The sequence below is a fragment of the Protopterus annectens genome, chromosome 10.part0, assembly GCF_019279795.1.
Source record: "Protopterus annectens isolate FY-2018-M chromosome 10.part0, PAN1.0, whole genome shotgun sequence".
NCBI classification, from domain to species: Eukaryota; Metazoa; Chordata; order Ceratodontiformes; family Protopteridae; genus Protopterus; species Protopterus annectens.
The window spans coordinates 1,205,279,983-1,205,307,390 of NC_056744.1; positions in this window are offsets into that span (position 1 = coordinate 1,205,279,983).

Consider the following 27,408-nt stretch of genomic DNA (forward strand, 5'->3'; position numbering starts at 1 on the left):
TATGCATTGCTATTGCATTTTTATGCAGTTATTGCATGTGCCACTGAGCTTACATGTTGGAGAGCTGTCTAAAGGTATCTTTGAAGGTGAGTGACATCAGCAACAGTGATAAAGGAGGGATAAGGTAAGTGTAGTACATGTTCCTGTCCACAAAAGCAGGTGTCAAGGAAGACACAGCCACACTCTCTTAGGGACTCATGCACATTATCACAGTTGGCAGGGTCAGGATTAGAATTCCTAACTAACTAGTTTGCTACACTACAGTATTATGCAGGTATCACATGCACCACAGAGGTTATCAGGCTGATATATGGGCAAAGGGTATGTCAAGGTGACTGATATCAGAAGGTATGCTTCAGTAGGACAATGGGAGCTGTAGTGAGAATGAATGGCTTCCAAATCATTAATCTCCACACAGGCACAGATTTGCCAGTACTGACATGCATGGGTTCATTGCTTCACAGGTGTGTAGTAGCTGACTATGCCAGAAGGCTGTACAAGGCTAGGCAAAGGGTATACCTTGGCATCAGTCCATGTGACAATGGTCTGCAGTGTGGCTCAGGGGTGTAGTCCCTGGATTGGTCCACACAGGGGGGTATTGTACTCAACATCCATTCATCTGGGTTACTATTGTGGGTGGCCAGTGCTGTGCAATGCTTGCCATGTATGTGTTCTATATTCCATAACATGGACAGTGTCTGGGATGTACTTATGTCCCACACGCATGTTCTGTGACATGTGGAAGTTTACTTGGGGTGTCTGGGGAATAGTGTGTGGACAGATTGCTATAATCTGAGGTGGCATTCCTGACCTCATGTGGTGAGAACTGGCTATTGAACTGAGGTTGATCCTGCACCAATATTGACAGCATGATAAAGGTATTCACTTGTGTTAGTGGCATCTGTCCATACAGGGCATGTGTATAAGGCATGGTATTTCCTTTGTGGCTTACATTTGCTGACTGTACAATTGTTGCAGGCCTCCAGTGGGGAACATAGCAAAGGACCACTGTAAGCAATTACTAGCCTATTGTAGGGATGGAACAGGGTGCCATGTCCTCTGTAGTCCACTGCAATTATACTGTGGTTACTATCTGTGGGCAATATGCAGGGAACTATCAACATAGTGGTTGTTGCCTAGCCAAGTGTGTTTGTGTATGAGTCATGGATGGAGATTATTCTCTGGGTAATACAAGGGTTGCCTATATTTTTCCCCAAGCCATAATGTCACATGTAGGGGTATGGATTGTCTACATCAGCCTCTCTGGTGTTTGACATCTGTTGTCCTTGAAAAGTGGACATTGTGACATATAATAGGTCCTCAATATAAGAAATTTGCAAAACCCACCCCACAATGAGACCTGTTATTACACAATCACAGCTATCTCCACACAGGATACTGATGACAAACACAGACACACACTCTCTTGACGGTGCTGAGATTCAATCCCCTACCTAACTATGCATTGCTATGACAGTGTACTGCATTTATCACATGTGCCATGCAGCTTATAGGACTAGCCTTTCCCCAAAGATATATTTCAAGGTGAATGACATCAGCAGGCTTGCCAAAGTAGGGCAATGGAAAGTGTAGTGACTGTGAATGGCCTCAAAAGCATTGATCCCTAAACACACACAGAGTCTCACAGTTTCCATGACTGGGATAAGAACTCCTACCTAACTAGTGCATCACACTATAGCATTATGCAGTTATAGCACAAGCCACAGAGCTTATAGGGCTACTTTGCCCCCAAAGGTGTATTTCAAGGTGAATGACATCAGCAGGCTTGCCAAAGTAGAGCAATGGGGAGTGCAGTGTGTGTGAATGGACCATAAACTATTCATCTGGAAGCACACACACAACACTCAGTCACACAAAGATTTACATTTAACAGAAACATGTATACAACTGCTAGATGAATAATGACTTGCATGTTACACAGTTATCACAAGCACCACAGACACTATAGTGCTGAGTGATACCAGAAGCAATTATCTACAGTGATAGACATTTGCACATCATGTTGTATTGGCCAATTGGATGTGTGCTGGGTGGGACAGGCCTCATGATGGGAAGCTCTTTGTCACTGTCTGTCACTATCTTCCACACATCTATGTATGTGTATATTTGGCCTATTATAGTGTGCTGTTCCTGGATATATGTGTGTATTCCTATCCAATGTGTATGCAAAGCATGACTGGTGTGCAATGTGGAGTGTGTGCACAAACATCTGCTACTGACAGATATGTATAGTCCACTGTTGTTGCCAGACATGGGCTTCATTTCTAAGTGTGGGAGCATGCCCAGTATGATCTTGCAGTATTTTGTTGTCAGACATGGGCTTCATTTCTCTAAGTGTGGGAGCATGCCTAGTATGACCTTCTGTACTGGATGTGTGAATCCATTCCAGGTAGGATGTACTCCAGTGCAGGCATTTGTGTTCTACACCTACAGCTAGCTACCTGTTTCTGCAGGATATTTGTAGATCGGTTGACAATATGGGGTCACAATGGGCAAATGATAGTGGGATACTGTAACTAATTGTGTTTGTGCTGCTTCTGCTACATGGTTTTGGTGTTAGCAGAGATATTCAGACATATGTACTGTTTTACACTGTGATGTTTTATGTCATCAACTACTGACAGGTATACAAATTTGCTTGCAGTAATTTCCTGGGGAACACAAGATGAATGAGGCTGTGTCCAGTATTGTGGTCTGCAGCCAACATATTCTTACACAATCATGCCATTCTGGAGGGGGAGCTGCAGGCACTTGCTGATGGGTCTGTGTAAATGGTTCAGCACCTTGGTACTGTGGTGGCTGAGGATCCCATGCTTGTACATCTATTAACATGACAGTATGGCCGTATCCTGCTGTGGCCATACCTCACAGCTGTACAGATTCACACAGGTTACCCAGTGGTAGGGCTCATATTTCTGGTCATTGCCCTTTCACATTGTGGTTTAAGAGCAAGTTTGTGGCCAGCCATTCCAGTGTTTGCAGGCAGGGATAGTATGTGCACACGTCTGAGTTTCAGACTTCACACACTCCATGGCGTCCATGCTTCTACCCCCCCCCTCTGTTATTCTATCTTCTTCTGAACATTATGCAAATGTTATCTGATAAGTATCCCTATAGTTATCAATTCATCCCAGCAGTATTTAGGGATTGGTCCACAGTTCATGAAGTAGGACATGATGGACATGCTACTGGGATTTGTCGACATGGCCTTGCATTTGTGTTCTGTGGACTGTGTTATGTTGTTATTTGTGAGTCCATGAGATAACATACATTGGCAGTACGGGTGAGACACAGGCCTTTGACAGGGGACTGTGGGGCATTTGTTAGTGATGCAGGCCATCTGTAACAGACCAGTGCATTATGTCACTCCTACAGTCCCAGGCTGCAAGCCACTAAATTCCCCTGGGGTGACAGGGTAGGTGTGCAAGGTATTAATGTCAATTGTTTCTGTCCTTATTGATCCATTGGTGTGGATGATGGCAAGGTGCTGCTTACAGCTACAGACACACCTGCATGGCACACCTCTTCAGCATGCTGTATTCTGTGGCTATTCCCATACAGAGGTGGGGGTCATATTGTACTCATTCCCAACAGCAGGGATAAGACCTGTGAGGTACCTTTGGTTGATGGTGGGGTGAGCTGGGTGCATGTGTGCTATAGAAGCTACTTGCAGCTGACTCACAGATATACTTGGGGCATTCCACTTATGCTGGCCTGTGCAGGAACATCAGCAATTTCTCAGTAATTCGTACCAGTGCCTTTTGTGGTCCGCCAGTGTTTGGCCAGACTACATCAGTATTCCATACTACACAGCCAACTAATGTGCTGCTAACCTGTATGTACAATTCCAAAGGTGTATCCATTTGACAGTAACATTTTATACACTCTCTGTCTAGGGTACTTCCACCTGTGTACTGTTTGTACATCTGGGCCCACATTCATGACATGTCCATCTTACAGATGGTGACAGATATTACATCTGAACAATTAGTATGGATTACTGCTGGATTGTGTCTTGCTGGGATGCATTGTATTTGGCACTGCAGTTGTGAGAACATGGCCCTGTCATCAACAGTACTGGCCACTGGTCACCAAGACACAACTCCCCATGCCTACATGCTGACCACGTTCACACAATATACAACACACAACAATCTAACATTCAGAGCCCTACATATTGTACACATGCTACAATCCATCTTGCTACTTTGGCCAGCTCAGGTAATCTGTGCTTCACTGTTGTTATACCTACACGTACATGTTACTACAGTTCTACATAGGATTGTGGGGTGGGGGGCACACCTGACAACTGTAAACATTTGCTATGATTGTAATGATATTTCAGGTACTCCATTTTATTCTGTATTCTGACCTATCATGCAGACTAGAGGCATATCAGTGTACTACCGTTCTTAGGTTTTAATGATCTACATTTCAGTTTCAGACTTCTTACCCTTCAGAACTAACATCCCACTGCCTGACCTGTTGTAGTCTGTCTTTGAAGGTCTGGAGGGGAGCTGTTCTCCATAGCCATCATGTAGAGGCCTTGTCACAGCCTTTCTTTGTGTTTGTCTACACCTATCCTGCTGGCTGAGACTGTTGTTGGGTATGTGAGCCTCAGTGACATGCATGTGTGTGTCCTATGGATACACATTTGGCCCACCACATGTCCTGCAGTGTTTTTTTCACCTTGTCTAGTACTGCCTAGTATGTTGATACCAGTATTTGTTAAGGATTTCATTCTGCCGATATAGGTGTCTACTATTTGATGCCATCCCATTCAGCCACATGATTCCCTAACATGCTCACACCCACACCATAGATACAGGTAGCAGAACATACTACTACATTCAGCAATTGATAGTGAGCGTGACTTATCTTGTAGCTGTGCCACTACTGAGGATGGTGCTGGAGGGCTGACTATGTCGGATGCACATAGTACACTCCCTATACATTGTTAAGCACAGGTAGTGTCATGTTTGGCATCCCTATGTGTGAGTTGGAGTGAGGTGTCATTCCCTGGGTTCCAACCATGTCAGTGAATGTGCTATGCATTGCCTCTTTGCTGAAGCCTGGCCATACTGGGCATGCCTCCTTCTGCCTACTGGGGCAGGCTCAGGTTGTTCCTCCTCTGAGTCACTCTGTGCCTGTGCTAGCCTTGGCAATGGTGGGGGGCTGTGTGGCCCTTCCCCATGCTGTTCCTACTGCAGCTGTTTCCAAAGGATCATATTGTGTAGCATGGCACATACAATGACAATTTGGGTACATGTAGCTGGTGAGTACTGCAAGGCTCCACCGGATATGTCCAGGCACCAAAACCGTGACTTGAGCATCCCAAACACATGCTCTGTTATAATTCTGGTCTGTGCGTGTGCCTCATTATGGAGTTCTTGTTTGGGTGTGTGTGCATTTCTGATGGGTGTCATCAGCCATGGCTCCAGTGTGTAACCAGCATCTCCCACTAGGTGGCCATATGGGATGTCCCCATTGGCAAATCTCTGGTACAGCTGCATTATATGCCAGATATCAGAGCTGTGAAAGCTTCCAGGGCTGCCAGCGCACATATTCATTATAATGCCCTGGGCATCGCACACAACTTGGCAGTTGATGGAGTGGAAGCGCTTGCACTTGTTGTAGACCCTACCCTGCTTGCTGGGTGGTGCTTTGATATGTATGTGTGTGCAGTCTATAGCACCCACTACCTCAGAGCATTCTGCTATTTGGTGGAAGAGATGCATATTGCTGGTCAACGCCTCATGGGTGTTGAGGAAATATACGTGCTCACCGGCATGTGGTGACATGCCATCCTGGAACTGGTGGACTACCCTGGATGCTGATGCCTGTGAGATCCCCATGATATCCCCAGTTGGCCTTTGGAAGATACCTGTGGCTAATATTCTTAGCCTATACATACCTCAGTATCCACTGGGATGGGTTCCCCTCTGTTGGTTCTGTGTGTGAGGTGTGGCCAGCACAGCTCAACAGTTTGCTGTAGGAGGTCCCTGTCCACCCAATAGCACTCCCCTATCTCCAGCTCATGTAGGCCCTGGTAGGTTACCCTGGGTCTGTACACTCTTCTCCTTCTCCTCACTGTGGGTTGGTCATCAGCATTCACATCCTCATCACCCTCAGCCTCTTCCACATGTTGATTTATGAGAGCAAAAGCAGCCCCTATCATTTTGTTGTTTTTTTTAGGAAAATTTTCACCATTTGTGTACACCGGTAATGTAGAGTTTGTGGGGAAAAACCAGAAGGAAAGATGTGTGCATAGTTTATAGTAGTGTGCTGGGCTGGGCTGTTGCCTGTGTAATTGGCTGATTCTGATACATTTCACCTGCCAGCTATGCTGGTTCTCCTTGATTACCTTCCTACTGCTGTTTTCCCTTTCCATTGCCTTCCTATTTAAGCTCCAAGCTACGCCGTGCAAACCCAGAGCTACTATTTCCTTTTTTAATTAATTTATTTTTTTAAAAACCTGGTACGTGGCACGCACACCCATTTAGGCAATGTAAACACTGCTAGGCAGCTTCAGACACACCCCCTTCCTTAGCGCTGCTAAGCTAAGGGCAGACTCGAACCACAGAGCTCCAATAAGCTTACAGTATACCTGACGCACCCCTCTATGATGTCAGCTAACTCTTAGGCTTGCACCATGGTTTTCCTGCACCTACACGGATGGGTGCTGGCTAGCAATGAGGGTAAATCTATGATTCAGTATCATCCCCCTCATTTGCATAGAATTGACTGCTAATGCCTAGTTACAAGTCTGACACTGAGCCTTCTTCCCTAGCAACCAGTATTCAGTGGCATTGTTGCCTTCTGCCTGCCATTGACTATAATGGCAAAATTGTGATTTTGCCTAAAAAGCTTTTTTCAAGGTTTTAGTTTTATTTTCGAGCCAATCCTGTTTGTGTGCCGCTGCCCTATGCTTAAATGGCCGAAATCGGCCAAAAAAAAAGTTATTTTTTGTTATTTTTGCAACTATTTTCCATGCCAATGGCCTTATATTTGGACACTGGCATGCCTTCCATATTATATACACCCTTTATTTGGAGCTGTCATGGCTCCATTTTGTAGTTTGCAGAAATATACTCCATTACTAGCCAAATGCATTTCTGTAGGTAACATTACTCCTGCATGGATGGATGGCTGCCAGCTTTTTTGGACCACTAATTCACCTCATTTGCATGGTTTTTACCTGTAAATGGGGTAATTAGCACACAGGAGCTGTGTCTGTGCAGGTATAGTGCAGGAGCGCATGTGCACATCCTGGGAGCTTGTTCCTGGATCTCTCGGTGGCCATATTGCCTCCAACAGCTCTTGCACTATTCCTGCACACCATGCAGAGCTTGCTAAATCCCGGTGTCAGTGTCAGACACTTTGACATAATTTCTCTGCTCACTCAACAATTCCATGATGGCTTGCTGATAATCTGCATTAGTCATAATCACAAGCATACCTCCTTTATCCACCCTCATTAGTTGCAAATCTTTCTTTCCAATAAAATTTTGTAAAGCCTCTCTTTCTGGTTTAGTCAAATTGTCTCTCACTTGTCACTGTTGGAGCTGGTTCCTAAAGCCACTTTCATAAAGACTGGTGAAAACATGAAGAGTACTGTTTAAAGGAGGATTAAAAGTGCTTCTCTTTCTCAACAATTCTCCCTCTCTTGCAATACAGGGTACCTGTGCCATCACAAAACTCAAGATGAGTTTCCTAACATACAACATGAAGTCCACAGTAAGTCTTGGAATCTTAACTATAGTGCTAGGAATAATAATGAAACCTTTTTTATGAACCAAAATCAGTTCAGGTGACAAAAATTCATCAATTAGGTTTAAAATGTCAGACCCATACTCTAATGTTTTTCCGGTTCTTGATTTTCCCTTTCACTTTGTTGTTTGCACTTTCATGCCACTTTGGTGATTTAGTGAAATAAATAGATAATAGATCTATGTTTTCTTTCAAGAAAACTGTCAACATTAAATCATTATGTGAGATGAATGAGAAGTCAGAATGAAAAGATTATCATTGCCCCCAGGGACTTTCCAATGTGGACACTGTAAGCAATGCCATCACATTTATAACTCTTCTTTTGTCCATTTTAAACATTTAGATGTGACTATATGGGCTAGAGAAAGATACGACTGTTCATCCAACCATGTGGTGTATGCAGCTACTTGTGAATCATGTTGTTCTTTTTATACAGGCAAAGCTATTAGGCATTTAAAAAGAAGAATCTATGAACACTTGTTAGCCCTCAAGAAGAAGGATTTTTGTAATGCTTTGGCTAAGTACACTGTTACATGTAAAGATTTCAAGAAATTTTCTTTTTTTGTATTACATTCTGTTTCTGTTGAGGATTTCAGTGGTGACATTAAGCCACTACTAGAGTGTAAACAGACACTGGCAGATCAAGCTGAAAGCAAACAAACTGCCTGGTTTAAATAAATCAGTTAACACTGTGTTTTTTACTAAGACAAAGGATTTGAAGATGAGATGTATTATGGTATTTTAGTCATAAATCAATTGCTAACAAGTAATACTAATTAACCAAACAACTGCATGCACTTTAAAGCTTGAAAGAATAGTAGCCAATAGTATTATGATTTTGGGGCAAAGCCAAATGCTTGCATTGGTTGTCTTTATAACATGATTATGTCTTTTTAAGGAGTGTGTGTGTGTGTGTTTTGCAAACTTTTCTGATGAAGTTCTTGTTGAAACATTGAAGAGAAAGAAAGCTCTAAGAAAAAGTGTTTGCAGGATCTTTTTCAGCCATAGTTTCACCTTGTTTTTTTAGTTTTACATTTAAATTCACACTTCATCTCCTCTACAATTGCAGACATACGTGGTCTAGTATTCCAACTACATAATACATTTACTGGTACATTAATCTTATAGTGGACTTTGGCATGTTCTAACACCCATTGCAGGTACTGCATGTGGAGTGTTTTGATAGCTTTTATGGAAGGGGTCAGTAGTGTTTACATATCTTGCTTATGGAAAGGGTTGCTTAGTTTTGGTTTTTATCAATAAGAGTTTAGTTGAAGTGGCAGGTATGCTAGTTTCTTTCACTTTTTGGCCAGGTAAACTAATGAACACAGGTGCCTCACCTTGCTTCAGAGGTAAGCTCCGTCAGTTGATTGACTGCTTAGTTTCGAATGGTGGGTGGGAGTGATACTGGCAGGCACAGGGAGGTGTTAGGTAGTTACAGGAAGGGCATGGCAGCAGCCCAAGAGTTTAGGAAGATTAAGGAAAAGAAGTATGCATCTAATGAATATATTAATGGTCAGCTTTTTTTTACAGGATGATGAGTGTTGAACAGTTAAAAAAAAGAAGTGACAGGCCACTGCTTCACAAGCTGAAGTATTCTTTCAAGAAGTGTCCATTCAGCAAAAAACACCTGAAGGAGGTGAAGAATGCAAGCAGATAAGGGGATGGAGGAGAGGAAAGGCACCAGATGAAAGACCGGTGATGGAAGGGCCCTGGAGTTGGGGCAGAAGGCCTTGTTAAACTTAAGATGGTGACCGTTTGGGAAATTCAGTGGAGGCCTGGTCCACTGAAGGTAATGCTAATGCTGTGTCTATAGACAGCAAGGTAGGGCACCGTCAGTAACAGAATTAATATTCAATGGTGTTATTGCAAGACCTGGACATTGAACATAGGCTCCATTTTACAGGGATTGTTAAAGATTAAAGAAAGGACAGCTTGATTTAGATGGAATGGTTACCAAGGGGAAAGTTAAGGGTGAGCTGGAGCTTTTTATGTTATAAAAAGATTATTGGTGAGATGACAGCCTGTTGCAGTTGGCACTGGGGCAACTTAACCAAAAGGCTGATTTAGTCCCATGGCAGAAAGATCTTTTTGGTAGTTTGCAGTGCATTCATTTGTTCTTAGTGGGAATACAAAAGTGTGTGTATCATGCAGCATATCCCTGCATCAGCCAAGATTTGAAGGAAGGAATATGTAGATGTTTTTGATTTGGTAACTGCAGATGAAGTGCAGAGGATTATGGAGGCAGATGCCCCTGGGTTGATGGATTTAATGGCAGCCTTACCTAGCTTAGAAAGTGAAAAACACTTTGGTTTATGGCCAGGAAATGGGATAATTAGGTACTGGATTTAGTTTAGTATACTTAGAAGTCTGAGCTGGGACTTCCCTTGTTGGCTTATTTCCTGAAGATAAGGGACTGAGAGAGGGAAATGTTTGGATTTGGTATGATCAATGGTTAGTGGAAGAACTTTCAAAGGAAATAACATGATTGGCAAGTACAAATCCATTACTGAGATTGAAAGTTAAGGTGACTAACAAGTTTTATATTGAGTAGTGATTTACATACGTAAATCAATAGGCAAATTACTGCACTATGAAAGTAGGCATGCAAATATTTAGAAACTATGACTGGCAGAGTGGGAGTAATACTTAAGACAGTTAAAGAGGCTGGACCTGGAAGAACTAAGGTTTGTTGTGCCTTCAGCAGAGGTAGTTGTTCCTGGTTATAAAGTAAGTTCATACAAATCTGTTCATTTTGTGGAGGGCCACAAAGTAGAGCCAGATGGCACAAAGAAGGTGGTCAGGCTGGTCAAGGCATGGGGAGGTCACAGGAAGGGTTTAAATGAGGCTTGGCAGGAGAGGTAGTAACAAGGGGTATGGATAAATGTAGGTGTTCTATGAGTGTATTGCCCTTTGTGGGGCGGTAGGCTTGCCAATGTAGTCCTTTATGAAAACAGATACTTTGAGGGTATGGTTAGAGCATTATCCTGACAAGTATGCAGCTTTGGAGCAGATAAAATGTTTTATTATGTCATTTTCTATTCAGACATCAGTAAGTGGCTGTGAACAAACATATAGTAATTTATAGTCGGTGAGAGGTAGAGAGCTTATTATACAACCATTATTAGAAAAAGAGTAATAGATATATGCGATGATGGGTCCCTTGGATTCGCCACCACATAAGAGGCATATGGTGTCACTCTTGAGGCTATTTCCCAAGAAGAAGCTGGGGGAGTACCCAGTAAATCTAGTAATTGATCATCTTTCCCTGCCAGAAGGAAACTCTGTCAATGACCATATTGATAGGAGGGTTGTGAGAGTTCATTAAGTTTCCCTGGATGATGCGGTGGAGGTGATCTGATCTTTCATTGATCCTTGGTTGGTAAAGCTAGACAGTGAGGCAGCTTTTTGGTCACTATCAATATGGGAACAGCACTGGCCTAAGTTGATAATGTTTTTGAAGGGAAATTTTATTTTGGCAAATCTATATCCGTGTGTTGTGCAGAAGTGTGTGCTACTTTTTGGAAGCTTAGCATGGTTCTTCAGTGGATATGGAGTTATGAGCTCCAGACTGTGGAGGTATTCATTACTTGGGTGATTTATTTTTGGTTAGGGAGAAAAAAGAAGGAGTGGAGGAAGGCATAGAGTTATGGACTTGAGAAGGAAGCTAGTAGTGCCATTAGCCCAGGATAAGCAAAAAGATCTGGGAATGGGACTTGCGTTTTTGGGATTAGTGGTTGAATGGTATTTTGCTTTCCATGGGACACATTAGAAAAGTTAAAGGGCAAAACTGGGGTGATGTTAGGTGTTTCTAATGTCAGGCTGAAGACAATGGCGCTCATGTGTTTATTAAACTTTACATGTAGGTCAAAATGTCCAGTCAGGGCATTTTGGAGTCCAGTGGCAAACTTGTTGAGAGAGGGTAGGAAAAAGCATCTTAGGTTGAGCTTTGCTAAGGCAATCAAGGAAGATTTGATGATATGGAATGAATTCTCAGACCACTTTAATAGTGTAGCAATGTGTCAGTAAGACTGGGTTTCTTTACTTGACTTGCAATTGTTTACTGATGTGGCTGGAAGCCTTCACCTGGGGTCCCTACTTTAGAAGGAAATGTTTGCTACCTTGACATGACCACTGTTTACAGTTGAAGAAGGATATTACACTTTGAGTGAATGCCCATTTGGACAGCGATGATGATTTGGCAGAAGGAATTTATTAGTAATCTGATAAAGAGGCAGTAGTGCAGGTATTGTCTAAAAAATCTGCAAGGTCATAAGTGGTGCAGATTTTATTAAGGAAGTTGTCTTCACAGTGATTTAGCATTAATTTGTCTTTGTCTATTCCTGGTAAGCTGAATGACTTAGCTCATAACTTGTCTCACTTTTTTAATTTTTATTTATTTATTTTACATTTGTCGACCGGGCTAGTCTATCTGGATATATGTCCATTTTCAGTAGAGGCCCGGGAAGAAAAGCTCGAAACAGGATTATACAAAGTGACTAAAGATACTAAGCATCTACTTAAAGAAAAACATTACAATACAATAATTTGTAAAAACAACACTTTACCATAAATTTGGTTTAAGATAGTAGATGAGAGAGGAAAAAAAGAAAAAAAAAACTATATTGGAGTAGGTGTAGAGAGATTAAGAGCAGTAGAAGTAACTATAGAAGGAAGGTATAGTAGATTTAGAGCAGTAGGTCAGACATAGAGAGAGAGTAAAACTAATCGCTATTATCTGTAAAACGTCTTATGTTCATAAATACTCATAGTTTTTGGGGATAATATGTAATCTCTAAAAGGATAGTTTGGATTATGTAGTAGTTCAGGAAGGGATAGAAAAAGCTGGATTAAACTAGAAAAATTGTAATGATTCCTGAATAAATAGTGAAGGACATATGAGCAGATATAACTGTTGAGGTAGGTTTAAGGTGGTTTAGCAAGAGGAGGGGGTATCATTCTGGTTTAGAACATGTACATAACATTGAGATTTAAGGAAGGCTCGTAATTGGTTCCTGAAAAGTGGTGTAGATGTAAGATAAGTTAGATTGTTTGGAAGCTTGTTCCAGGTGTTTCCAACAAAGTTAGTAAAAAGACGGTCACCAGATTTGTTACTGGATTTATGGGTGGTTACTAGTAACTTATTTGCTGAATGTAGAGTTTTAAGATTTTTATAAGGACTAATGAGGTTACAGAGTATAGGGGTATTAGTGGGATGGTACAGGACCTTGTGAGTGATAGTAATTTGTTGAAGAAGAACCTGGTTTTCAAATTCCGCCATCCTAGCTGTTTCAGGTTTGGCAGTGATGGGTTCAAAAAGGGAGGCCAGTGGTAAATCTGGAAATGTTATTAAAGGAGGTTGACAGTTTGTTTAGATTAGTTTTGGACAGGTTGATATAAATGGGGGAGGCATAGAGTAGGGTGGAGATTAGATGGGTTTGTGCAATAGTAGTTCTGGCAGAGGGTGTAAGAAAAGGTTTAAGCCTGTAGAAGAAACCAAGTTTTCTATTAACTGCTTTAATGGTTAAGTTTATGTGAGTGTCATAGCTAAGATTATGGTCAATTGTTACTCCTAAGAGTTTGGTGGTTGTGCCGGGTGCTATTACAGTGCTATTATTAGATGTAACTGTGAAATTAATAGGGGCAGATTTCTGTGTGGGAGTGAACAGTAATAGTTTTTTTTTTTTTTTTTGGGTTGAGGAGGAGACAGCATTGTTGGAACCAATTTTCAACTAAGGTCAGTACTTTTTGTGTACTGGACTGGAGTTCAGCCAAAGAGGCTGCAGCACAGATTAATCTTGAGTCATCGGCATATTGTACGCAGATGGTTTGTGGAAGGGTAGTTTTCAGATCATTAATAAAGATAGAAAAGAGTAGATGTCCCAGAATGGAGCCTTGTGGGATCCCCAGGGTGGTTGGGAGCTGAGTGGATAAGTTATTGTCCCAGAGGACTGCTTGTTGTCTGTTATCTAAATAGGACTTAAACCATTTGAGTGTCTGAGTATCTAAGGAAAGATATTGTAGTGTATCTAACATTAATTGATGATTCACCATGTCAAAGGCTTTAGAGAGGTTTATAAAAAGAGCAGAGGAAAGGAAGTTGTTATCATGATTTTTATTAATACAGTCAGAAAAGGAGTGCAGTTGTAGTGTTGTGGAATGGTCTAAAGCCATGTTGACAGTCAGCCAGCAGATTGTTTTGTAGGATATGATCAAGCAGCTGACAGTGAACACATTTCTCCATGATTTTTACTAAAGGAGACAGTAGGGCTATAGGTCAGAAGTCAGATAGTTCAGTTGAGTTACCACCCTTATGCAATGGAATTATATGGGAGACTTTCCAGAGATAAGGGATGGAACTTTCTGTAATGGTTCTGTTTATTAAGATGGAAATATGGTAGGCTAGTACACCAGCTGCCATTTGGAGATATTTGGCTAGAAGAAGGTCAGCTGATGGTGTACAAGGTTTAAGTTTATAAAGAAGTGAATGGACTAGTGATGTTGGAACTGGTTGAAGAGTAAATGAAGGAGGTTTATTGGCTGATGAGGGTGCTAAAGTGGCGCTAGCTGGGGATAAGGTATTTGCTAATTATTTAACAGTTTCAGAGACAAATTTGTTAAATGTATCTGCAATTTGGACAGGAGAGTTCTGAGTAAAGTTAGAGGGGGTAGGGGTTTTGAAGTGTCCTGGATGGAGTAGCCTGTTAATACCTGACCAGAATTTTTGTGGATTTTTCTGATGGGTTTTTTGGAGATTATGGTAATAGTTTTTTTGTCAAGAATAATTTGTTTCTTTGTAGCATTTCTAAGTTGTCTGTAGTTTTGGTGGTCATTCGGGTCGTTAGTAAATTTCCATTTGGACCAAGTCTTATTTCTTTGTAGCATTTTGTGCTGGGTCTCTTTGGAGAGCTAAGGAGCTGGTTTGTTCCTAATTCTGACTGTACGAGAGGGGGCATGGTGTTCAAGAATTTACAAGAATTTGGAGTTAAGACACTACATCATCAAGTGGTAAGTATTTTAAGGGTGACCAATTGCAAGCTTTGAGCTCAGCTTGGTAGCTGTCTAGGTTTAGATTTTTCTTGTTCTGGGTAGTTCTAAGGGTAATTTGGTTGAGAATACTGGTCTTGTGTCTAGTTATAAAGGTAAGGGCATGGTCACTAATATCGTCAGGCAATGTACCTGTTTTATATGAGAGAGGATTGCTATTAACTAATATCCAGTCTAATGTGCTTTGTTTATTGCTAGGTTTGTGTGCTCTCGTGGGAGAGGTGATGGTTTGATAGAAGCCATAGAGGTTTATGTGATTAGTTGGTTTGGCTGAGGTACAAGAATTCCAATTAATATTAAAATCTCCAAGGAGTATGGTTTCTTGTGAGAAGAATGTGGAGAGCCAGCTTAGAGCATTTTCAAGAGTATTAATGTTATTACCTGGAGGGATATAGGCACAAATAATGTATACAGATTTTTTTTTGCATTAATCTGGTGTTTAGTAATTAAGATTTCAGCATTGTTTGGAGATGGAGCTTTGGTAAATACTGTTGAGATTTGTAATTCAGATTTGTACAATATTGCTACTCCACCACCTTTTTTGTTTGGACAATCAATTCTCAGGATATTATATCTAAGTGGTATTATATCATCGTCCCTGGTTACTGGCTTGAGCCAAGTTTCTGTTAGACATAGAATGTCAAAAGAATATAAACCTAACAGAGCATGTAGTTGTGTAACTTTGTTGTTTAAGCTACAAATGTTGAGGTGAACCTATGAGAAGAGAGTTGGAGGCCACTAATTGGGGTATAAGAGCTAGTGGGGTGAAGAGATTGGGGATCAGAGATGGTGTTGTTTGGGCCTGTATTTGGATGAATGTCACCATTTGGATGTCACTTTATTTCCCAGGATTCGGGCTGTCATGTCAGATGCAAACATGCAGCTTTTGGCATATCCAGATGAAGTATGAAGAATTGCAAGCCTTTAGTATTGTGATTGGTGCAGTAGTCTTGGCTTGCATCATCTAAGGAAGAGGTATAGTTCAGCACTGGCAGCACTGTATTTTTTCTGAGATGATCACCTGAAATGAAAACAGTTTAGTCAGTAGGTTTGGTGGCACAGTATGCAGTATACCAGTGCCAGATTGATGAGGGTGTGACGATGATTAAGGTGTATTTAACAGGTATGGTGGAAAACTTATTCAGTTGTGTGGATTGGATGAAGCATCAATTTGTTTTAAGGATGGTGAAAGGCTGGTAATGTTTGAGGGGTTCAGCTTTGGACAAGTGTTTATAAGTAGACAGTTTTAGATATTATTGAAAGGACTGTATGATGTATTGATTTCAGGTGAATTGTATATTGTGGTTAAAACTGACATGCTTTCTTTATGTTGATGCTTTTCATATTGTCAAGTTGCTAAGTAAGCTGACATGGGCAGATGTATGGGCTGAGTAGTATTGTCAAGTGATGCAGAGAAACTTTTGTGTCCAATGAGGTAGGCGTTGAAATGGCAGTGGACGGCTGGGTTTGACAAGCATATGTTAGTTTTTCAGTATTTGAATGGCACACTGGTATGTGTAGGGAAATTTGATATACTTTTGAAACAGGCATCACAACAGAGAACTGCTTATGATAGGTATTTGTTTCATAATGTTTGCATTGACATTGCCCAAATTAGTTTATGAAGATAGGTCTATTGTGCTTGAGAGAGAGGATAGCTGGATTTCTGATGCTTTAATGTCTTATACAGTATAGTTGCTGCAGATATTTATGTTTAGTTGTTTATTCAGGTTTATTTGTTTGCTTTGTTTTACAGGCTGAGGACAGGTGGTTATAGCAGGTCATTTATATATATTCTGGAGGGCTACGAAAACTGCTTCTAGACCTTGCAGACTTTTTTTTGGCCTTATTCGTGGTCAGTGGAAGGTATGATGACAAGATTACAGAGGAATGTGCTGGGTACAATGTTTGCCAGTTATGGATATGGTTCAGTGAAAGCTTCCTAATCTGGATATAATGGTAATGAACTTGGAGTGGGGGGATAATGATTTGGGCATAAGGGCAGTCTACTTCCATGGATATTTCATGATTTGTGCATTTATATTACCTCATCGAAATTTTACTGCATCGAAGCAATAAATCTTGAACATAATTGATCAATGCAGTAAAATATTGAATGAGCATAAAAAAACAAAAAAACAACAAAAAAAAAATAAAGGGTGTAGGCAGGGGGGCAAGAGAACTTGGCATAGCTCCTCTTGGTCCCCTGCAGAGTTCCTAAGCCAGCAGAGAGCAGAAAAAGCAACTTTCTTGATCATAAGTATTTTTTAAAACTTTTTGTTTGCATTTTCGATCTTTTAAGCTTTTCTACTACTGTTTGTGCCTTTATTACTGTTTTATTGCCTTATTTTCCTGTGTTTGTGAGCTTATATTGTTGATTGCACTTGTGGGCTAAAGTATTGCTTAAAAGTAACTAACAGGCTAATACACTCAAGTGTACCAGCCTTTGATAGCAATTTAGTCGAAAACAAAGCATTTACTGCATTTTTCCTGTCTGTTTGAAAACAAAAAAAACCAAAAACAATATTTCTCCTTTCCTAAACTTTACTTGCTAGTTGTTCCAGTGATCAGATTTTGCTGATCCTGGGCTTTGTATTTGGTTTCTGTGTTCCTCCATTTTCTTGTGTGGCCAGAGGTAGTTTCTTTACTCACCAGTGGGAGTGGGGAGTACTGAGCTGCTTGTTTGTCCTCAGAGGAGTGGTTAGAAGCAGCAACTTGTAATTTGTTGGCCATTTTGGGTCATTTCCTGTTTTTCCAGCCCCCTGCTATAAAGCACACTTTGGCGGGCTTTTCTGGCATTAGAGAACTTGGCATAGCTCCTCGTGGTCCCCTGCAGAGTTCCTAAGCCAGCAGAGAGCAGAAAAAGCAACTTTCTTGATCATAAGTATTTTTTAAAACTTTTTGTTTGCATTTTCGATCTTTTAAGCTTTTCTACTACTGTTTGTGCCTTTATTACTGTTTTATTGCCTTATTTTCCTGTGTTTGTGAGCTTATATTGTTGATTGCACTTGTGGGCTAAAGTATTGCTTAAAGTAACTAACAGGCTAATACACTCAAGTGTACCAGCCTTTGATAGCAATTTAGTCGAAAACAAAGCATTTACTGCATTTTTGCCTGTCTGTTTGAAAAAAAAAAAAAACAAAAAATATTTCTCCTTTCCTAAACTTTACTTGCTAGTTGTTCCAGTGATCAGATTTTGCTGATCCCTGGGCTTTGTATTTGGTTTCTGTGTTCCTCCATTTTCTTGTGTGGCCAGAGGTAGTTTCTTTACTCACCAGTGGGAGTGGGGAGTACTGAGCTGCTTGTTTGTCCTCAGAGGAGTGGTTAGAAGCAGCAACTTGTAATTTGTTGGCCATTTTGGGTCATTTCCTGTTTTTTCCAGCCCCTGCTATAAAGCACGCTTTGGCGGGCTTTTCTGGCATTAGAGAACTTGGCATAGCTCCTCGTGGTCCCCTGCAGAGTTCCTAAGCCAGCAGAGAGCAGAAAAAGCAACTTTCTTGATCATAAGTATTTTTTAAAACTTTGTTTGCATTTTCCGATCTTTTAAGCTTTTCTACTACTGTTTGTGCCTTTATTACTGTTTTATTGCCTTATTTTCCTGTGTTTGTGAGCTTATATTGTTGATTGCACTTGTGGGCTAAAGTATTGCTTAAAAGTAACTAACAGGCTAATACACTCAAGTGTACCAGCCTTTGATAGCAATTTAGTCGAAAACAAAGCATTTACTGCATTTTTTCCTGTCTGTTAGAAAAAAAAACAAAAAAAAAAAATATTTCTCCTTTCCTAAACTTTACTTGCTAGTTGTTCCAGTGATCAGATTTTGCTGATCCCTGGGCTTTGTATTTGGTTTCTGTGTTCCTCCATTTTTTGTGTGGCCAGAGGTAGTTTCTTTACTCACCAGTGGGAGTGGGGAGTACTGAGCTGCTTGTTTGTCCTCAGAGGAGTGGTTAGAAGCAGCAACTTGTAATTTGTTGGCCATTTTGGGTCATTTCCTGTTTTTTCCAGCCCCCTGCTATAAAGCACGCGTTAGCGCGCAGCTGCTACCGTTGCACACTAGGGCAGCGCCGGTTAAGCAGATTTAAACTATTAGGGCTACCTAAAGTTCACTCTTCAAATTTTCCCTTAAAACTACCTTCCTCAAAGTGTACTACTGTTCTAGTTAGTGTATCCTCCAACTATAAATTATCTCTACTTGACACCCAAGTAGACTATTCTCTATCCGTATAGCTAAGCACTTGCTCCTACAGTACTTATCACCTCGATACAGCACTCTTGTTATAGAAAGTACCCCAAAAAAAGCAAACCCCATTTCTCGGTCACCCACATCCCCAAAAGCTTTTTTTTAAGTTTTTCTGTCTATTCCTTCTAGCATGTCGAGGGATCTGTTGCTAATATCCTCTCCTGCTCAGCTGGTGAACCTGGGATTATTGAGGCAATGTTACAATTGCCTCATGTACACAGACAACCCTCTCCTCCTCCCACAAAACACAAATACATGCGAGAGATGCAACTATACGGCCAAACTGGAGGCTGAGCTCTCTCAACATAGGACTGGCAAGACCAGACAGGAGGAGAAGGTAACCACACACACTATAGACCCAGTCTCACATAATACCATCACAACCTCAAATCATACACATAAACACACAAAGACATACTCGGAGGCTCTGATCAAAAATCTACCAAAACAGCAGAGGCCACCAAAGCAGACACCCAAACAACTACCACCTCAGAACACAACACCTACATCACATAGACCACAAAGTCAGAGTGTCAAGCAGTCACAGCCCTTAAGGCCAAACACTATGCCAGACACACTAGTCATTGGTGACTCCATAGTCAGACACACTGACATCCCGCTCACCAGACTGAGTAAGGAGAAGGTCACAGTAAGCTGCCTGTCGGGTGCTAGAATCCGCCACATAACGCATGCACTCAGGTCTCTCAACAGCAGGTACAAGTACGACTCAATCATTGTCCATGCTGGTGTAAACGACCTGAGACGTACCTCCCTGGACTACATGAAAAGAGACTTAGAGGAGCTCTCTGATTATGTAGCCCAGGCAGGTATGACCCTGACCTTGAGCAGTATCCTACCTTCACCAAGAATGATGCCACAATACAGAGATAAGATGATCAGTTTTAACAATTGGCTTAAGCTCTGGTGTCATTCAAAGGGGATCCAATGTCTGTCTTCCTGGGATGACATGCTGGACAAGCCACGCTGCTTCGCAAGGGACGGCTTGCACTTGTCACCCCTGGGATTCTGGATTTTGGCAAAGGCTCTTGCCACACCCATAGTGCCTTTTTAGGCAAGGCTCAAATTCTAAACCTACCACCCTAGAACAAAACAAAGAAAAAAAACTAAGGGTAATGCTGCTCAATGCCAGAAGTCTCAACCTCAAGATGCACGCACTCGAGGCCCTTCTCAGTATGGAGAACATCGATGTCTGTGCTGTGACAGAAACCTGGTTCAAGGCTCCTGAGAGCACCCCAGCACTATCAGGTTTTACCTCATATCATGCGTTTCGGCCACAAAACCCGGACAATACCAAGAAAGGAGGAGGGGTATCCATATTCATCAAGGACACCCACACCTCAAGATTGGTGGCATCGCACGATGCATCGGAAACCATCCAGGTGCAATTAACCATAGGCAAGACTGCTATGCAAATTGTAGCATGTTACAGGCCACCCTCGCAAACTCAGGATCCTCACATGGCCTTCCTGAAAACACTGGAGGGCATAAATGTATCTCCGAACACCATCATACTAGGTGACTTCAACTACCCTAATATAGACTGGGAACACTACTCAAGCCCAAACACTCTAGCCCAAAAGTTCCTGGAATTCATAAACTCAAATGCCATGGAACAACTAGTCACCATCCCCACAAGAGGAGAGAACATACTTGATCTCATCATCATGAACATGGGAGCACAATGTTCAATGCCAGAAGTATACCCCTCACTGGTGAGATCTGATCACAAACTTATCTCGCTGGAGGTCCTCATCCCGCCCCCACCCGAAATGAAAAAGACCACAGTAAAGAACTTCTCGAAAGCCGATTTCACACTTCTAAAGACTAGTGTGGTCTCCTTTAAGGCCCCTGAGCTGGCGGTTAACATTACTCAAACTGCTGAATCACTTACAAATGCCTTCTACCAGCACCTGCAGGGCTGCATGGATCAGGCAATCCCAAGCAAAACAAAGACTCTTTGTACCAAAGGCAAGCGTCCAGTCTGGTGGACCCCAGCCATAAACAAACTCTACAATAAAAGGAGAAAGCTACTACAAGATAGAGCAAAATCCTTAAAAGGTAAGAAACCGCTGATCACTGTAAGTAAAAAGCTAAGAGCTCTCATAAAATCATCCAAAGCTAATTTTGAGAAAAAAATAGCTAAGGACTCTAAAGACAACCATAAAGCATTCTTTAGCTATGTCAGAAACCTAGGAGGAAACTCCCAGATATGCTCAGAATTAGTTCAAAATGATGTGAAGATTACTGATCCTACAGACATTGCCAACATACTGGCTGGCAGGTTCAGTGCAAACTTCTCCCCACCCTCCCCGCCTAAAGAAGAGATATCTATACCAAATGAATGTAGCCCCCCAAACATCTCCAATGCTCAGGTGAGAACTGCTCTCTCCAAGGCAAAGAACACAGCATCCATGGGACCTGATGGTGTCCCCGGCTGTGTGCTCCATGAACTCAACGAGGAATTAAACCCACAGTTAGGACAGCTGTTTAATCTTAGTCTCACCTCCGGATACGCACCCAGGAGTGGCGCTGCGACTGTGGTCCCACTCCACAAAGGCGGTGCCTCCACCGACCCTGGAAATTACCGTCCCATTAGCTTGACAAGCCTGATCTGCAAAGCCATGGAAAGGATCATAATGGATCTCATAAATAAAGACATAGGGAATTTGCAGACTTTGGATCCGACCCAGCTTGGCTTTGTCAAAGGCAGATCATGCCTTTTAAACTTGGTTGACTTTTTTGAAACCGTCACCAAGGCCATTGACGAGGGAAAGGCAGTCCATACAGCCTACCTAGACCTGGCGAAGGCTTTCAATACAATACCCCACTCGGGTATCATTGAAAAACTCATCAACTTAAATGTAAACCCATACATTACAAGATGGGTTGCAAACTGGCTGAGTGACAGAACCCACAGGGTCAGAGTTGCTGGTGCCATGTCAGACTCTAAGCCTGTCACAAGTGGTGTCCCACAGGGCTCAGTCCTGGGCCCACTCTTGTTTGGCATCTACTTTTCTGAAGTACAAGCAAACACAGGAGGGTTATGGCTGACAAAGTTCACAGATGACTGTAAACTGGGCGCCGTAGTTGAGAACACATCCGACACAGATATCCTTCAGAAGGGTCTCACAGAAACGGATAACTGGTGCCAGAGCCATGGCCTCAAATTAAATGCCAAGAAATGCATAGTCATACCCTTCGGGAAAAATAAGGTTACCCCTAGCTACCATATAGGTGGCAATCCCCTGAACACAGAAGAAGTTATTAGGGACCTGGGAACCCAGGTTGACAGTAGCCTTTCATTCGACACTCATATTGCTAAAGTAGTTAGGAAGACCTTCTACATTGCCCACCTTATCATGAAGGGATTCACATCTAGATCAAGGGAAGTCATAGTCTCCCTATACTCATCACTCATCAGACCAATGATCGAGTACAATGCCCCATTCGAAATGTATCTGACCTGACACTTGCAGCAGCTGGAGAGGCCACAAAAGTTCCTCACCAAAAGGATAAAGGGTCTCAAAAATCTGTCTTATGCTGCACGACTGAAAGAACTCCAGTTATATTCAGTTGCGTACCGCTTACTCAGAGGTGACCTATGCCTGACATACAAGGCCATGTCAAACCCAGATTTGATGAATATGCTTCATCTCAAAAAATCTAGATCCCTCAGAGCCACAAGGGCGGGTGACTTAAACCTCGACACGGTTATTAGTAGGACGTGCTGGAGGGATAGATTCATCACCCAAAGACTCCCTATGCTGTGGAACAAAATCCCGGTTTATGTGAGGCAGAGCACCTCGCTGGCCTTGTTCAAGAGGAATCTTGACCAATGGATGGGAGATCGCAGATACACCCCAGGGGTTACCTCAGTGTCACTGCTCGACAGAGGCACAGCTAAATAATGGGCATAGTTTCTCCAAACTAAGGGGTGGCGTAAGCCACAAAACTATGGCTAGGCTTATAAATGCCCTCGGGCAGATAGCCTAGTATGAACCTATGAACCTATGAACCTATGAACCCTCCACATAGGGTGCTGCGCCTCCTCACCTCCCGCTACTTAAATATACCAACTCCAAGACTGCACTACATTGAGGTAAATGGAAATCTCCCCCGTTTACCTGGCCGATACTCTTTGCTTTCGATATTGTCGTGCTGGCAATATCAGATTCGATATTGTCAGCTTACGACAATATAATATAAACCCTGATTTGTTACTGCTTCATCACAGGTGTTTAGGGCAGTAGTGATTTGATCTTCTGTTATTCTCTTGTTACTGTAGTGAGGTGCATTTAAAGTGGCTGCAACAGAAATGCCTAGAAGATTTATTAATCATAGGGTTGCTAGGGTGGCTCCATCTTTAGATTTGCTAATTTTAGAACATGGATTTTTGTGACAGAGATGAACTGTGATATAGGTATGATGGGGTACATCTGAATGAGATTAAGCTTTACATTTTTAGTGTACATATGTCTCTTTCCTGAAAGATCTGACATCATATAATAAAAAGGTTTAGTGTATGTGTAATTAGAATTTGGAGTTCTGTGCCAAGAAAAGAATTAAGGGGGGATAAAGGCTTCCTGTTGGAGGTGCCCCTTTTATCTTTCATTGGGGAAGTAGAAGTGAGTGGTATAATTCACTGCCCTGAGAATTGCAAGGCAACTGATAGTGAGTTGAATATTACACTGTTAACCATTGTTGCATTGTAGGTACATGGTATGAGAACAAACCTGCCAGTTAGAACTTTGTTTCACTTGGCATCTTATTTATCTATATATGCTTATTGATGGTTTATATGTTTTGCACAATTTCTTGGTGCTGACAATAAAGTTGGTTGGAAAAGAAATTTGGTATGTTTTAGTTTGCTTTAATGGGGCATAGGGGATGGGGGGCATGGACTAAGAGGGTTTATCCAGGCATTTACTTTTGTCCATGGATGCCTGCCCAGGGAAGTTAAGTAGTTATGGGATCAAGAAATTACAGTGGGTTGCTAAAGTTAGGTAGATAGAGATTGATAGGTTAAGAAGCAGGTCTATTGAGTAGGAAATGGGAGACAAAAAGTAGGCAGGATATAATCTAATTCTGAGAAAGAGAGGGGGGATAGAAAGAATATGTATTTAAGGGAAGGCAGTTAGAATCTTCAGTCTCATGGTACAGGTGATTTTGAAGCCCCACCTACCCCTTTCAAGATTAAGGTAATGATAGGGAATTGGGGGAAAGACCTTCTGCTGAGAGGTCCTCCTTTTTCTTTCCTGAGTTAAGGGGAATTGGAAGTGAGAGGTATCGGTCACAGCTCTGGGAATTGCAAGACCATTGAGAATAAGTGCCATGTATATTACACTGCTAATCATTGTTACATTGCAGGTTGAGTTATCTGAAGGTTGTTTTACTTGGTGTGTCATGTATGTATATATGGTTATTGATGGTTATTGATGGTTTATGTTTTTTATGATTTCTTGGAGCTAGCAATAATGATGGTCTCCATACAAACTTGGTGTGTTTATTGTGTATCGGGACAGGGAGTATGGACAAAATACAAAGTGATAACATCTGTACAGACCAAGTGTGAAGGAAAAGGGCTTTGCTTCTGGGCTTCCTTTTAATGCTTAAATTATACTCATAAATCACATTGCTTAGCCTCTTTGACATATTCACTGCATAAAACGCATATTAAACAAAACAATCAGTAACATACACACCATTATGTGCATTACAGTTATTGTATTTTGGGGCTGAAAAAGTTTGCTCAGTATTGCACCTGACAGCCTCTCTGATGACTGATGAGTCTAAGGTGCACAGCATAACCAGACCAAGCTTGTAATTCACTACTCCATATAAAACTTGTTAGTCACTTTATCTTTCAGTGTCAGTCATGGGCTTGTACTTGCCAATCTTACCTGCTGTCATTTCCTTTGAATGTTCTTCCCCTAACCTTACTGTGATAGCGTTCCCCTATCAGCCCATGTACTGCAGTTGAACAGGCAACTTCCTCAGGGACACTTTTTAAATATTGTTGTTATTAACTTCAAAAGTTAAGAGAATAAGAATACATGAATTAAGTTGTATTTAAGTATGTAAGTATAGTGATTTTCATTATATACCAAATATAATCCAAAAGATTTTTTTACAAAAATCCATCCCCAGTTTTGGGAGGCAAAGAACAAAATTCTTTCTTAAAATCATGGATGCCCCTGAATATTTGAGAAGTATAGGGATACCTAAACATTCACATATACACACATCCAGAGAACTAAAATCATACTTCTATAGTTTCTCTTACATATACACATATAAACAAACACACACACACACACACACACACACACACACACACACACACACACATATGGCTTCACAGTACTTAACTGCCGTGGTGGTAACAGCCTCACTCTGGCCACAGAAGTGAATGAGTGTATGCTGTCAAAAGACGATATGCACTTTTCCACTTGAGTATCAATTAGCATGGCAGGGCTATTCTTTAAATCTCTTTACTGTGCTATTCTTACACTGGAGAAATTTCTGGGTAAAAGCATGTGAATAGTTTGCATTAGCCAAACCCCAGATTGCTACCTTTGCATGCAGCCTTTGCTAATAACACTAGTATGGTGCTAGAGCCAGTGCCTTCTTACTGCTGTTTCAGTACAATACTATCAGAATCTCTCAGGCATAATGCACTGCTAAACCCTGAGAAGGACAGTTTAGCACAGTGTGTGATGCCTTTCTGAATCTGAATCAGAATGTATAAAATAGCTGGTATGAAAAGTTAATGGAAAAAAATTGGATGCACAAAGTGTTAGTTACATTTACAACTATTATATAAACCCTGAGAAATGGAATGTACCCAACTGTACTCTGCTGTTGTCTGAACAAAATATATTTGAATCTAGATACCAACTGTGTAGAGCTGCTGCACTGTGGAATGATTATATGTTTAGTCATGAGTGGAGAAGCATGTGCTTTTGTATTCTTCCTTTGCATGGCTTACAATTTGTTTTCTGATTTGTTTTATGAGTAGTTCAGTGTTGTTTGTTTTTCTATTTCTTCTAGAATGGAATACCTGCTTACATTGCAATCTTAGAAAAATTCTTTATGGTTACTGTTAGGACATTGACAAACTTGTACAGTGTAGTGTTTTCTTGATTACAGAAAAGTATGATTTATTTCATTTGTAAAATTCTCCTGGAAAGCTGGAAAGGGCAATAGCTTTTACTGAGTAGTTTAAAAGTTAGGTAACAATAAGGTAAATCGTTATTGGTAGCCAGTTGTTTCATCTATGAAGCCAGCAGCACATTTTAAGGATTTTCAAGGTATTTTGTACTTCTTAAGTATTAGTTATACTAAGTGCTTCTTATAGGGGTGCAGTGATCCTGTCTGTTGCCGTACAGGTGAATAAAGTGGTATATTTTATTTCTGTTGTTTGCACTATGGGTGCACTTTGTAGATAATTTATTGCATGTTGCCACAGCCAGGCAGCATGTGGAACAGCTGTATATGTATCTTATTTTATGGTTTATACATTTACACACCTTGTCTAACTGCCACAGTGGCACAGCAGTTAGCATTGCTACCTGAAAGTGCTTGGCTTGCTCACTTGGTTCTTGGTTCCTTACTGTGATACCTTAGTTTTGGGGTCTGCACATGCTCAGTGTCAACATGAGTTTTCACTGGTTGCTCCAAATAACCAGAGAATGAATGAATATGACTACCATTTCACCTTCAGATCATACTGCCTCAGATTAAGTAACATTGTTTACAATCTCAGAGTTGCATTGTACAAAGATTTTTTGAATATGCTTCAGAAAGCCTTGAACACCTTTACTATAGACATATTCATAAAATGTTTCATATTAGTTTTCTATTGCTAACAGTTCCTATTCTATACACACGTCTTTTTGTATATCAATAAATACTTTTCATACACAAAATATATTTTATTGTGTAGGATTACAGCTTCCTGTACAGATTTAATTGCTATCTACTTGCAACACAACTGGCTTATTCATATCATAATATTTAATGTTGGAACATCTATAATTAGTTTTATTTCTGAACATTTTAAAAATTGTTTTCTTCTTCAAAGTTCCATTCCCGTTCTCCAGCTAGCTCTAACAACTTCCTTGGAGGCATAATAATCTCAAAGGTATTAGGTGCAGGTTTCTGACCATCTGGTGTTAGAATATGACCTGTGTATCTTACACTTGTTACTCTGATTTATATTTACAATTTTTTAACTTGAAATTATTGTTTCATATTAGTCAGCGTCTGTATCAGTCTCTTGCCAAACTCATCTTGTGTCTTACCTGCAC